This window comes from Phasianus colchicus, chromosome 6, assembly GCF_987193195.1.
Source record: "Phasianus colchicus chromosome 6, bPhaCol1.hap1.1, whole genome shotgun sequence".
In the NCBI taxonomy this organism is placed as follows: domain Eukaryota; kingdom Metazoa; phylum Chordata; class Aves; order Galliformes; family Phasianidae; genus Phasianus; species Phasianus colchicus.
Window position 1 is genome coordinate 26,972,608 of NC_143441.1, and position 12,448 is coordinate 26,985,055.

General features: G+C 49.4%; 1 long non-coding RNA gene across 1 annotated transcript; it reads right to left on the bottom strand.

Moving 5' to 3' along the window:
* Positions 1-7,950: 7,950 nt before the first annotated feature.
* Positions 7,951-12,169, bottom strand: LOC116227001 (uncharacterized). Its single transcript, XR_016467781.1, has 2 exons — positions 10,423-12,169; positions 7,951-8,143 (listed from the first exon to the last, which is right to left on the bottom strand). It is a non-coding gene; the product is annotated as an uncharacterized LOC116227001 (long non-coding RNA).
* Between the last annotated feature and the right edge of the window lie 279 nt (positions 12,170-12,448).

A 12,448-nucleotide genomic window follows, 5' to 3' on the forward strand; every position in this document is an offset into this window, starting at 1 on the left:
TAGAAAGACAATCCGGATTCCCTCTGCGCCCTCTCAGCCAACAAGCGAGTTCTACAGCAGGCAGCCCCTTCCTACCTCAGTCATTTTATGCTTGCAGTTGAGGTAAAGATCCCGTCAACTGCTAATCTTAACTGAAGGTAGCAATCCCTCTGTTGTCTTCGACTATTTTTCCTCTCAAGGAAATTGTTCTGTCAAAGACAAACTGAAGACTCAGTTTGGACTATCCAAATCTGAGTACACCCATGCTCCAGTTGCAGGACTTGTATGTTTATCTCTAAGGTGACTTTCAGTTTGGAAGGTGGATAACAAATCAGTACCTTCCATTTGTAGAAGGCAGTCTATACATAAACCTTGCCTGCTGATTTGCTTCACTCTCTGAATATCCCTATGCTTTTGCTGTTCTAGCAATGACATGGATATTAAATCATTGTCAAAACTCCAGGGAAGCTTGCAGTATTTGAACGATCAGCTTGCTAAAAGATGCCAACAAGTTTATCCTTCTCTTCTATGAAAAAGAGACAGAAGAAGTGGCATGAATGCATGCCCGGGGCTGATGCTTCTGGGGTTCTAATAAGTTTTAGCTGGCACAGCTGAAAAGTATAGAACCCAAGAAACAGGCAGCTAGTAGTACGCGTTCATCATTCTGCAACAACCAAACCACCTGTATACTGCTCATACTGTCTCAGCTAGCATTACAATTGTTGTTTACTAACGTCATAATCGAAACGTATAGAAAGAAAATTCAATGCAAAATAGCATAACTGATATCTACATCTCAACTCGAGTTCTCCTTTCTCTTTTGAAATGAAGATATGCATGCTTACCTGCAGAAGGCCAGTAAGGTCTTGAGACAAGCAGGGATCTCTGTGTTAGAAACCCTCACCTCCCCTACCAACCCTTAAATGAAATCTGGTACGTTGGTTGCACCTGAGCTCCTCTGGGTTGGCCCTGCCTTCCCAGCTGGTGTTTCATCACTGGCTCAGGCTGTGACTCAGCATTTCCACTGCAACTAGATTATTTCAGGCAGTAAGCAGTAAAATGTGCGTGATTTGAACACACTGACTCCCAGAACTGAAACACTAGCGACTTCGAAGAATCCGTCTGTCTGTCTGAAATATACATAGGCTGCTCTAAAAGTAATGCTTCCTACTTATTGCCATGGGAACTTGTATAATCAATGAAAGTTATATAAAGGAATATCATACAATCAAATAATATTAAGACATCATAAGAACGAAATAAGCAAGAGAGTTAGGCACAGCGACACAAAGAGAATAAATAGGATGCTTACCCGTGTCGCGGGCTCCCTCAGGAAAGACCAGTGGAGTGGATCTTCCAAAGACAGAGAGACCCTTCCCCACTGGTAGTCAGCTCTCAAATGGGTCTAGGAGAGGGGGAGCCAGGCTCCACCCCTTCCTGCAGCACAGGTGAATTGCTTTCACCTGTGCTCCCAGGGCTGACTCATTGCTCGCCTCAGGTGATTAATCAGAGGTTCAGGACGTGACTCAGCAGTTCCCATACAGAACTGCAGTGGATACAAACACAATAACACTATTTGATAGAGCGCATTCTCAGCTACAAAACCCTATTTTTTAACATAGCCGCCACCATTAGCTGAGCATTTTCACCAGCAATGAGCAAGAGCCTGTGTCCCACGCTAGTCAAAATCTGCACCAGCACATTCCAGAGCAGGCCTTGCGTGTGTATATGCACACATGAACTCACAGTATCACACTCTGCAGCAATCAGAGACAATCGATACTTGCACAAACATTTTTTAAGTTCGCCAGTGCCAGAAGCCACAAACAAGTCTCTTTGATTGACTGGCCCCTCCTTCATAGGAATATTTGATGCAGACACTTACCCGGCTAGAACAAGTTAACACAGGAAATAAATTGCTGACCACCTCAGTAAAAGACAAAGCCAACAGAGCAGAGGATGCATATGCAACTTATGCCTTCTGAGGTAGATACAAAAATTAAAAGACAGTATTTTTTATATTTTAAAGCGTGGCATTCTGCTAGGCTTTCACTGCTATTTCTCTTAACCTTCATCGAATATACTTGCAGTGCAGGATTACTTTCAATGTACTGGTGGATTTATACCAAACACTTCCTCCCCTTTGAACGCCAGTAACGTTTCCACTGGCAACAACTCACCAAGTGGAAAAGAATCCATCCTAGAGGAAAAACAGAGAAGAAAAAAACTAACAACATATTGAGAAAAGCAGAGCTATTAACTGAACATATTAAGATTACGCAGAAACGTGCTATTAAAGCACTAAAGCGTAGGATGAATACGTCTGCAATCTTTGCCAATCTTTCCTCCTTGAAAATCATTTTCTAAAATGGATTATTTGGACATTTTGAGTGACATCATGAGTTTTAGGTGGGCGGAAAAGAAAGGGTAAATGTGCTCAAGACAGCTGACTTAGCAAACACTTCCATCACGTGAAGATAAATGAGATGAAAAAAAAAAAAAAAAAAAGACAAACAGGACATTAAGGAGCCAGAAATGATACTGTATTACGCTGATTTCTGATGAGTGGCAAACAATAATTAGCAATGCTGAAAACAGATCAACCTGAGACACGCTAACTTCATAACCCCCACTTCAGGTATGTGCTTTCTTCTTGGAAGAGATGGCAAAATCAGAGTATGGAACCCTCCGCTGTGTCATGGTTAATTCAAATTATTTTACTACTAAATTCAAGAGCTCAGTACCTTAAAAAGAAAACAAATATATTTTCGTACGACACAGCTCTACCGCACAATCAGCACCTAGTTGTTCTGCTGTGGTTTTCTATCTTTGAGAGATCACTTGGCAAGAAAATTTCCTAAAAAAAGAGAAAGGAGACAGGTTTTAAGTTGGCTTGGGTTGATTTCCTGGCTAAAATACATTTATGTTTAGGATTTAAACGGAGCTATGTGTACCACTGAAATATAATAGTCACTATGCAGGATGTTATTGTGTAAATATAGGCACTGAAAAGACACCTTAAAAATAGTAATTGAGAGGGGAACTCTTCTCAACAACAAATAATTAACTGGAAAAGCCAGTGAAGAAAAGTATGACCTGATAATGAGATCACAGAAGCATATAATCATAGGATTGTTTGGGTTGAAAGGGATCTCAAGGATCATTGAGCTCCAATCCCCCTGCTGAAGCCTGTTAATGGAAAGTTTACCGTGAGCACTGTGTAATGCTCACTGTAAATGTCTTCAGAAAGACAGTACCCTAGTAATAAAAGTAGAAAATGAACAAGAGGAAAGAAAGCCGCAAAGGAATGAAAAGTAGTGGACTTTACGCACTAGAACATAACGGAAGTTCCCTAGCAGACTGACATCCTCTTTAAAATTGGTTAGTTTTCTCTGCACTTGCATATGCTAAGCATTTTTCAGTATTAAAGATGATCGCGCTTTTGATGGGGAATAAAAATCACCAGCAGAATCAAAACATTTTAGGTGCTTCTAACAACGATACCACGTCTCCGTTTCCTTTAGAAATGCTAAGAAAATGGATACCTTTGAAATACGTTAATAAAAATTAACTTACGTGCTTGTCACGGAGTTAACTAGATCAATCTATGCCTGTGACTGGGGGACAGTAGGCCCCCGCCCCCCACTCCTCCCGGACCAAAAAAATGCGAAGGAAGGAAAGGAGGGAAAAAACAAACAAACAAACAGCAGCAACAATCTATGGAGGAAAACTTATTTTACTAACTGTGATGTCGGAATGCAAGATAACACAATATAATACAATCTAATCGAAACTGAGACTAATAAATCAAATAAGATAGGAGAAAGAGAGTTCCTGAGACCGAGTCAAACCTGAAAAAAAGCTTGGAACGGCTAGGAAAGCACCCTCCAGCACCCACTGCCAGGCAGTAAGAGACCGCCCCACCCGGAAGGATCAGATCCCATGACTTCCGTAATGTACACGGGACAGGTCCCTGGAATTGGAGCATTAACACTTTAACTCCCAGTGCACTACATGATGTTATGATGCGGAATACTGAAAACCAAAAAAATTAAAACCGTGACAGTGCTGACGTGAATGGTTTCGACTTTTTTTTTTCTCCCCCATTTAAATAGCTCAGGACTGAGATTCAGTAATCACTGCAGAGGAATGAGTGGTGACTTTTACTACTCAGAAAAGAAAACTGTATTTCAAAGCACTGAATGGAGCAGGGAAAACTTTTCCAAAGGCACTGTTTCAAGAACTGTCATGGATTTTTCTGCATGAAAATATATAGGATGGATAAGATAACCAGACTTGGTCAGAGCAAAAGTAGAAAAGATTCCTAAATGATGAGAAACCTTGAGAATAACCAGCAGAATAACTGCGTTTTAAGAGATGGGATCTAAGTGGTCTTACAGAAGACGATAAGTTAAAAGTCACAAATTTGCAAACCGCTCTAAATTTTTTGTTTAGTTTTAACATTTCAGTTCAAAACTTCAGAACTCCAGAAGGCTACCTCCAGTGAAACTAGCAGAGAATAATATTAAAACAAAGCGGTTATCAGCATGAACCTAATTAGCTTTTGGAAATCTTTTTCAAAAGGTATAACTGAGGCCAAGAGCTTAAAAGGATTACGAGTACTAAACAAATGGAAATAGATAATGAATGAATCCAGAATCACGACAGCAAGTTAATTCACGTGTGCTGATTTCATAACTACAAGGAATTTTTCATCTTTTACAAGCGTGTGGCATGGGTCACTTCCTGGCAATCATTTCCACATAAACAGAAAAACAGCATTTCTCTTGTTTATGTGATGAAGAAATAGTAAATCCAACATTTGAACTCCAACAAGAAACAACAACAACAACAAAACTATCAATAGCTCTAATTTAGCGATCCATTATGGCTTCATAAATGTATATGGGAGAATGACTGCAAGGATTTTGCCTTCCCAACTCCCAGTACATCTTACTGCAGACGTACAAGGAACAGAGGATTTTTTCTCCTTTCCCTTATCTTTAACTGTATGTATGGGCAGGAGGATGTAAGAGAGAGCTCTTTCTGACTTTCGACAAGCTGTTACTATGGAATGTTTGAGAGGGTATTTGCCAAGTACAGCAACGTTAAAAGAACACTTAACAGGCTTACTTTGGAAAACATACATGTTCCATAAATACATGAGATAAATGAGAAGTATTAGGCAGTATGAGTCGACATTCTCAGAAGGGACCTATTTTGGAACTTTTTTGGTGTATTTGGCAAACTAACAACCTTTTACTATTATTATTATTATTCTTTTTTAAAACATTGAGAATATTAGGCAACAGTCACAAGCGCTTAGTACTGATGTCTAGACTTCTGCAGCTTTTAATTCAATTTTATTATCTAATAATAGGTACAAGCGAATTTAATCACAGTTCCAAAAATTGAAACAAAGCAGGATGACCCAATGATGAAGAACAGCCAGGTTGCAGCCGCTGCAGTCCTGCGGTTGCTCCAGCAGCTGCAACGGGTTCTGCTTCTGCTCCAACCCTTGCTACACTCCTGTAGCTGCTCCAGTCTCTGCAACAGGCCCTGTAATTGCTTCAGTCCTTATAATGGACCTGTGGGTACCGTAACCCTTCTAAAGTGCCCTGCAGCCACCACGACCCTCACAGTGAGCCTTGTGGTCGCTCCAATTCCTATCCTAAGTCCCACAGTTCAACCAAAGAAGCAACCAGTGCCTGTAAGAAAAAATGTCTACAAAAGCCAGAGTGTTTAACAAGGAGAGAAGCTCCTAAGATGAAGGTGGAGCGAGGCCATGACTAAAATGGCAGGAGAAGAAAGAGAAAGAGAAAGAAACTGTCTGACTCCTAACATTAAGTGAACTATGAGATGTGTGAAAAGATTAACAGCTGTTGGCCAGCTGAGCACCACATGCATACAACGGTGGAAGCAACCATCGGATGGCTGGAAACAGACCCCATGCACATTCCTACTGCCCAAAGTACTATCCTGGGCCCTGAAAAGCAAGCCTTCTCGTGACATAGCACCCCAGGAAGAACTGTGTCAGACAACAGGAATCATTTCTGAAGCAATCTCATAATCCCCTGGGCAAAAGAGCACAGCACTGAGTTGGTATATCACATCCCCTACCGTACACAGCATCTGGAAAAATCAGATGATACACTGGCCTGTTAAAGACTACTAAGAGCCATGGGTGCACGCCAGTCAAACGTTGGGACACGCATTTAGCAAAAGCCGCCTGCTCAGTCAACACTCAGGGATCTGCCAGTGGGGGGCTGGTTCTATCCAATCAGACATTCTGTGTACCACAGAAGGGGGATAAAGACCCAGTGGTGCATGTAAAGAACATGCTGAGCAAGACAGTCTGGATTATTCCTGCCTCAAGCAAAGGCAAGCTTATTTGTGGGGTTAATTTTTCTGAAGGATCTGCGGGCACGTGGTGGGTAAAGCAGCATGGTGGGTGTCTGTTGTGTACCTCAAAGGGATTTGATGCTGTGTAAGAATAAACAAAGATACATATGGTATATCAGTTGCTACACAATACTGCATGCCATCATCACTACGGTTCTTATAGGCTTCAATAACACTGCTACAATTAGAACCACCCCAACTAAAGAATGAATTTTGATGAAGTCAGAACTAGCTTAGCAAGCAGAAATCCAACAATGGATCCTCCCTCACGTACTGAAGGACCGCTACGACAGATAAGAGCCCAAAATCATGAGTTACTTCATGGACAGACAATTTACAGGGATAGACAATAGGCTATGGGAATTAGATGTGTGCATAAATCAAAAAGTGACACAGGAGATAGTATATAGTTAGGATGTATAAGATTATGATGAGACCCCAGCATAAGATGAATGGGACAGGACAAGGGGTGGATGTTGCCTTGGTTTCATCAGGGATAGAGTACTTCTTCAAAGTGGCAGGTACGCTGATATGGTTTGGAGAAGTACAATGCTGATAACACAGCAATGTTTTCAGTTGTTACAGAGTACTTCTGAACAGAATTAAGTGTTTCTTTTCTCAGCTTCTCCTACTGTACAGGAAGAGGGCTAGGAGCAGCACAGGGGGCTGGGACAAAATCAGCATAGCTGACCTAAACCTGGCCAAGGCAATATTCCATACCCGATGCCATAATACGTAAGGAAAGTTTGAAAAACAGGAGGAAGTTCAAGAAGGCAACTGATCTGTGGGGACTGGCTGGGCATCAGTGGGGCTGAGCAATTGCGTGGGCATCAGTTCTTATTCATAAATACACGAGTGTATGTATCATAGCCCTTATCCACTTTTCCCTTTCTTTTCTCTACATTAGTAAATTGTTTTTAACCTCAGTCCACTACTTCTACTGGATCCCCTCCCACCCCAGTCTCTACTCCTACCCTGTGGGAAGCAGGGGAGGGAGCCAAAAACTGCATAGGGCTAAAGTACCTGCCAAATTAAACCACACTTCAGAGAAGCGAAATTACCAACCGCACTGACCAGGGCCACATTACTGCAGAATGTGCAATAAGATCACTTTCAAAGAAAGTGGAGGGATAAAGCACCAGAGAGACAAACACACTGGTGGGGAACCAGACACATATAACCACCCACGAGCACATCCCAACCATTCCATAAATCAAAAAAAATGCCTAGTATTTCGGAGACACCAATGAAAACATACAAAGGAAAAAGAGCTCAGCACAAGTGTCCCTAGAAGTGAGGCAGCTTGCTTGGCAGAAAACCTAACCCTGAGCCTGCTTGCCATAGGACACGGGCGAGACTAAGGGAAGAGCAGTGCCATATAAATCACTACTAAACCCCAAAGAAAGACCACAAAAACCTCACCTCAGATGAAAGGATTGTCCGTAAGCGTGGAGGAAAGAAACAAATGGCTGGCTAGCAATTCAGCCAGTAAGAAGAAGCTTCATGCTAGCAGCGGTATGACGTAACACACAGATACAATGCACACCGGAAATTAAAAGCAGATATCACTGAAACAAAAATAGGCAGCGTTTATTCTCAAAGGCCTATGGAGGAAAAATGTGCTAACAAGAGCAATACAAACATTTCAACTGTGGCTTCAAAAGACAGCTTAATCGAATGAGAAAGACAGTCAACTCCACTCTGTCCTTGCTTGCTCCTGCCTCCAGCGTCCCCAGGCCGCTTCTTTCTTCTGAAGCAGCTCCTGAAACATCAGCGGGGACACCATTAGACCTGCGGAGCGGCAAGCCCCCCACCTGAACAAAAACGGAAACCCAACATCACAAAGGAACTCGGCACACCACCGCCCAGCCAAGGAAGGCCTTGCACCCCCCCCCCCCACCCCCCGAGTTCAGCCCCAAAAAGTAAAAAAACTTTGAGCAGCTTGTCTCACCTCACTGACGCACGACGCGTGTCCAGCCGGTGCTGCGGGGGATCACAGAGGCGGGCAGACTGGGCAAATGGAGCTGGGCACGCACACAGCAGCGGCCAAAGAGTCAGCTTCCCTGGTTACAGGGGACCCCCAGCCACTGCGTCCATTGCAAAGGGCCTTGGACTCCGGGGCACTGTTGCTCCCTGGCTTACAGGGCAGCCCCCATCCCTAGCGGCCGAGGGAGGCTCCTTCTCTCCCAGTCAGGGGCACCTTGACCCGCACCCCGCTAACGGGGCGCTCGCACCACACAGGCTGCCAACTGAGCACAAACGCTCGCGCACCCAGACCCTGATTACAGGCGGGTGGACAACACCCCTGGAGCCACAGAGCTCGGTTTCCCCCCCAGCGGCGGGAGCGACTCTCAGCCGCCAGGCAGCAGGGCGACACGGCCAAATGCCGCGGTCGGGGTCCCAGCCCCGATTCCAGGGAGGGCGCAAGCCCAACCCCGCATCTCGCGGCCCCATGCCTCTGAAAGGCCAGGGCCACATTCCCGCCTGAGTACAGGGGGTCTCTCAGGACCCAGCTCACCAAGCACACACGGGGGGCACGCACAGCCCTGCCTACAGGACGGTACCCCCACACCCCACCCTCACCAAGAAGCCCCGCGGAGCACGAGGCTCCCGCCAACGCCTGAGCTACAGGCTGGCCCGCCCGGCAGCAGCAGAACATCACCAAACTCTCGTCTTTGGGAACCCAGGGAGCAACCTCGACCCACCGAGCGGGGAGGTCACCCCACACACAAAAGGAGCACCTCAACCTGCACCCTCTGACGGGACAGGGAGGGGTCATTCCCACCAGCTGGATGACTAAAGCAGCCGGCTGCAATGCTGCAGCCTCCCCACACCTGATTACAGGGCGGGCGGGCCGCTCGGGGGACAGAGGGCTCCGCAGCTTGGGACACACGCCCCGAGTACGGGGCTGTCACGCCGCCAGCGGAACAGGCGCCCACGCAAGGACAGGCCCAAGCCCTGGCTACAGGGCGGCCTTGGCCACAGAACTACCACGTGGCTCTGATCAACACTAAATAATATGGAGGAAGACAGGACACTCGCTGCGCTCGCGGGACTAAGAGGGAACACCCCTTTTGCGGCGTGCACCAAAGTCCTCCGTTCCCCCCAGGGAAGTCGAAGCTAAGCTGCAGCCATCTTTGTGGGGGCCTAAAGGGAAAGCTCAGTCGCTCCGTCACTCCACAAACACAAACAAGGAAAGGAAGGGGAACGCGCACACACAGGCACGACTTTCCAGAAGGGAAGGACAACGCAGCGCAGCCAAACCCTGGGAATAAACCCGCAACCGCGAGCAACAGACAAGAGCCTGTGACCTGTCCCTAGCCTGCACGGAGGCCACAGACCTCAACGTGCCAAGGGGGCTTCCCAGCTAAAGCCAAAGGTCAGATGCCATGACGCACACCCCGAGTACGGGGCCGTCGCATCGACAGGCCACCACCAGGCAACGATGCTGAGGGGCCGGAGGAGGAAGAGGGGCGGGGAAACAGCACTACCCTGCCTACAGGGTGGCCTCGGGGTCCGGCGAGCTCCATTTCCCACTCAGGTGTGGAGAGGTGGCTCTCGCCCTCCGTTACAGGGGGCCACGCTCCCCAGGCAGCCAAAGGAGCAGCAAGGCAAAAGGCCAACTACAGCAAAAGCAAAGACCCGAGCCCTGCTTACAGGGAGGTCACCCAGCACAAAGCCGGCCTGGTCACCCAAGGCACCGGCAACGCTCAAACTCTAACGGGACTGGGGCTTTGCCCAGGGTGCCTCTCTCCTTCCCCCCCGCATCTGCACGCTTCGGCATCCTCTTCCAGCTCGCTCCTGCCTCCCGCGTTCCCACGCCGCTTCTTCTTCTTTCTTCTGCAGCAGCTCCTGAAACATCAGCGGGGACACCATTAGACCTGCGGAGCGGCAAGCCCCCCACCTGAACAAAAACGGAAACCCAACATCACAAAGGAACTCGGCACACCACCGCCCAGCCAAGGAAGGCCTTGCACCCCCCCCCCCCACCCCCCGAGTTCAGCCCCGAAAAGTAAAAAAACTTTGAGCAGCTTGTCTCACCTCACTGACGCACGACGCGCGTCCAGCCGGTGCTGCGGGGGATCACAGAGGCGGGCAGACTGGGCAAATGGAGCTGGGCACGCACACAGCAGCGGCCAAAGAGTCAGCTTCCCTGGTTACAGGGGACCCCCAGCCACTGCGTCCATTGCAAAGGGCCTGGGACTCCGGGGCACTGTTGCTCCCTGGCTTACAGGGCAGCCCCCATCCCTAGCGGCCGAGGGAGGCTCCTTCTCTCCCAGTCAGGGGCACCTTGACCCGCACCCCGCTAACGGGGCGCTCACACCACACAGGCTGCCAACCGAGCACAAACGCTCGCGCACCCAGACCCTGATTACAGGCGGGTGGACAACACCCCTGGAGCCACAGAGCTCGGTTTCCCCCCCAGCGGCGGGAGCGACTCTCAGCCGCCAGGCAGCGGGGCGACACGGCCAAATGCCGCGGTCGGGGTCCCAGCCCCGAATTCCAGGGAGGGCGCAAGCCCAACCCCGCATCTCGCGGCCCCGTGCCTCTGAAAGGCCAGGGCCACATTCCCGCCTGAGTACAGGGGGTCTCTCAGGACCCAGCTCACCAAGCACACACGGGGGGCACGCACAGCCCTGCCTACAGGACGGTACCCCCACACCCCACCCTCACCAAGAAGCCCCGCGGAGCACGAGGCTCCCGCCAACGCCTGAGCTACAGGCTGGCCCGCCCGGCAGCAGCAGAACATCACCAAACTCTCGTCTTTGGGAACCCAGGGAGCAACCTCGACCCACCGAGCGGGGAGGTCACCCCACACACAAAAGAAGCACCTCAACCTGCACCCTCTGACGGGACAGGGAGGGGTCATTCCCACCAGCTGGATGACTAAAGCAGCCGGCTGCAATGCTGCAGCCTCCCCACACCTGATTACAGGGCGGGCGGGCCGCTCGGGGGACAGAGGGCTCCGCAGCTTGGGACACACGCCCCGAGTACGGGGCTGTCACGCCGCTAGCGGAACAGGCGCCCACGCAAGGACAGGCCCAAGCCCTGGCTACAGGGCGGCCTTGGCCACAGAACTACCACGTGGCTCTGATCAACACTAAATAATATGGAGGAAGACAGGACACTCGCTGCGCTCGCGGGACTAAGAGGGAACACCCCTTTTGCGGCGTGCACCAAAGTCCTCCGTTCCCCCCAGGGAAGTCGAAGCTAAGCTGCAGCCATCTTTGTGGGGGCCTAAAGGGAAAGCTCAGTCGCTCCGTCACTCCACAAACACAAACAAGGAAAGGAAGGGGAACGCGCACACACAGGCACGACTTTCCAGAAGGGAAGGACAACGCAGCGCAGCCAAACCCTGGGAATAAACCCGCAACCGCGAGCAACAGACAAGAGCCTGTGACCTGTCCCTAGCCTGCACGGAGGCCACAGACCTCAACGTGCCAAGGGGGCTTCCCAGCTAAAGCCAAAGGTCAGATGCCATGACGCACACCCCGAGTACGGGGCCGTCGCATCGACAGGCCACCACCAGGCAACGATGCCGAGGGGCCGGAGGAGGAAGAGGGGCGGGGAAACAGCACTACCCTGCCTACAGGGTGGCCTCGGGGTCCGGCGAGCTCCATTTCCCACTCAGGTGCGGAGAGGTGGCTCTCGCCCTCCGTTACAGGGGGCCACGCTCCCCAGGCAGCCAAAGGAGCAGCAAGGCAAAAGGCCAACTACAGCAAAAGCAAAGACCCGAGCCCTGCTTACAGGGAGGTCGCCCAGCACAAAGCCGGCCTGGTCACCCAAGGCACCGGCAACGCTCAAACTCTAACGGGACTGGGGCTTTGCCCAGGGTGCCTCTCTCCTTCCCCCCCGCATCTGCACGCTTCGGCATCCTCTTCCAGCTCGCTCCTGCCTCCCGCGTTCCCACGCCGCTTCTTCTTCTTTCTTCTGCAGCAGCTCCTGAAACATCAGCGGGGACACCATTAGACCTGCGGAGCGGCAAGCCCCCCACCGGAACAAAAACGGAAACCCAACATCACAAAGGAACTCGGCACACCACCGCCCAGCCAAGGAAGGCCTTGCA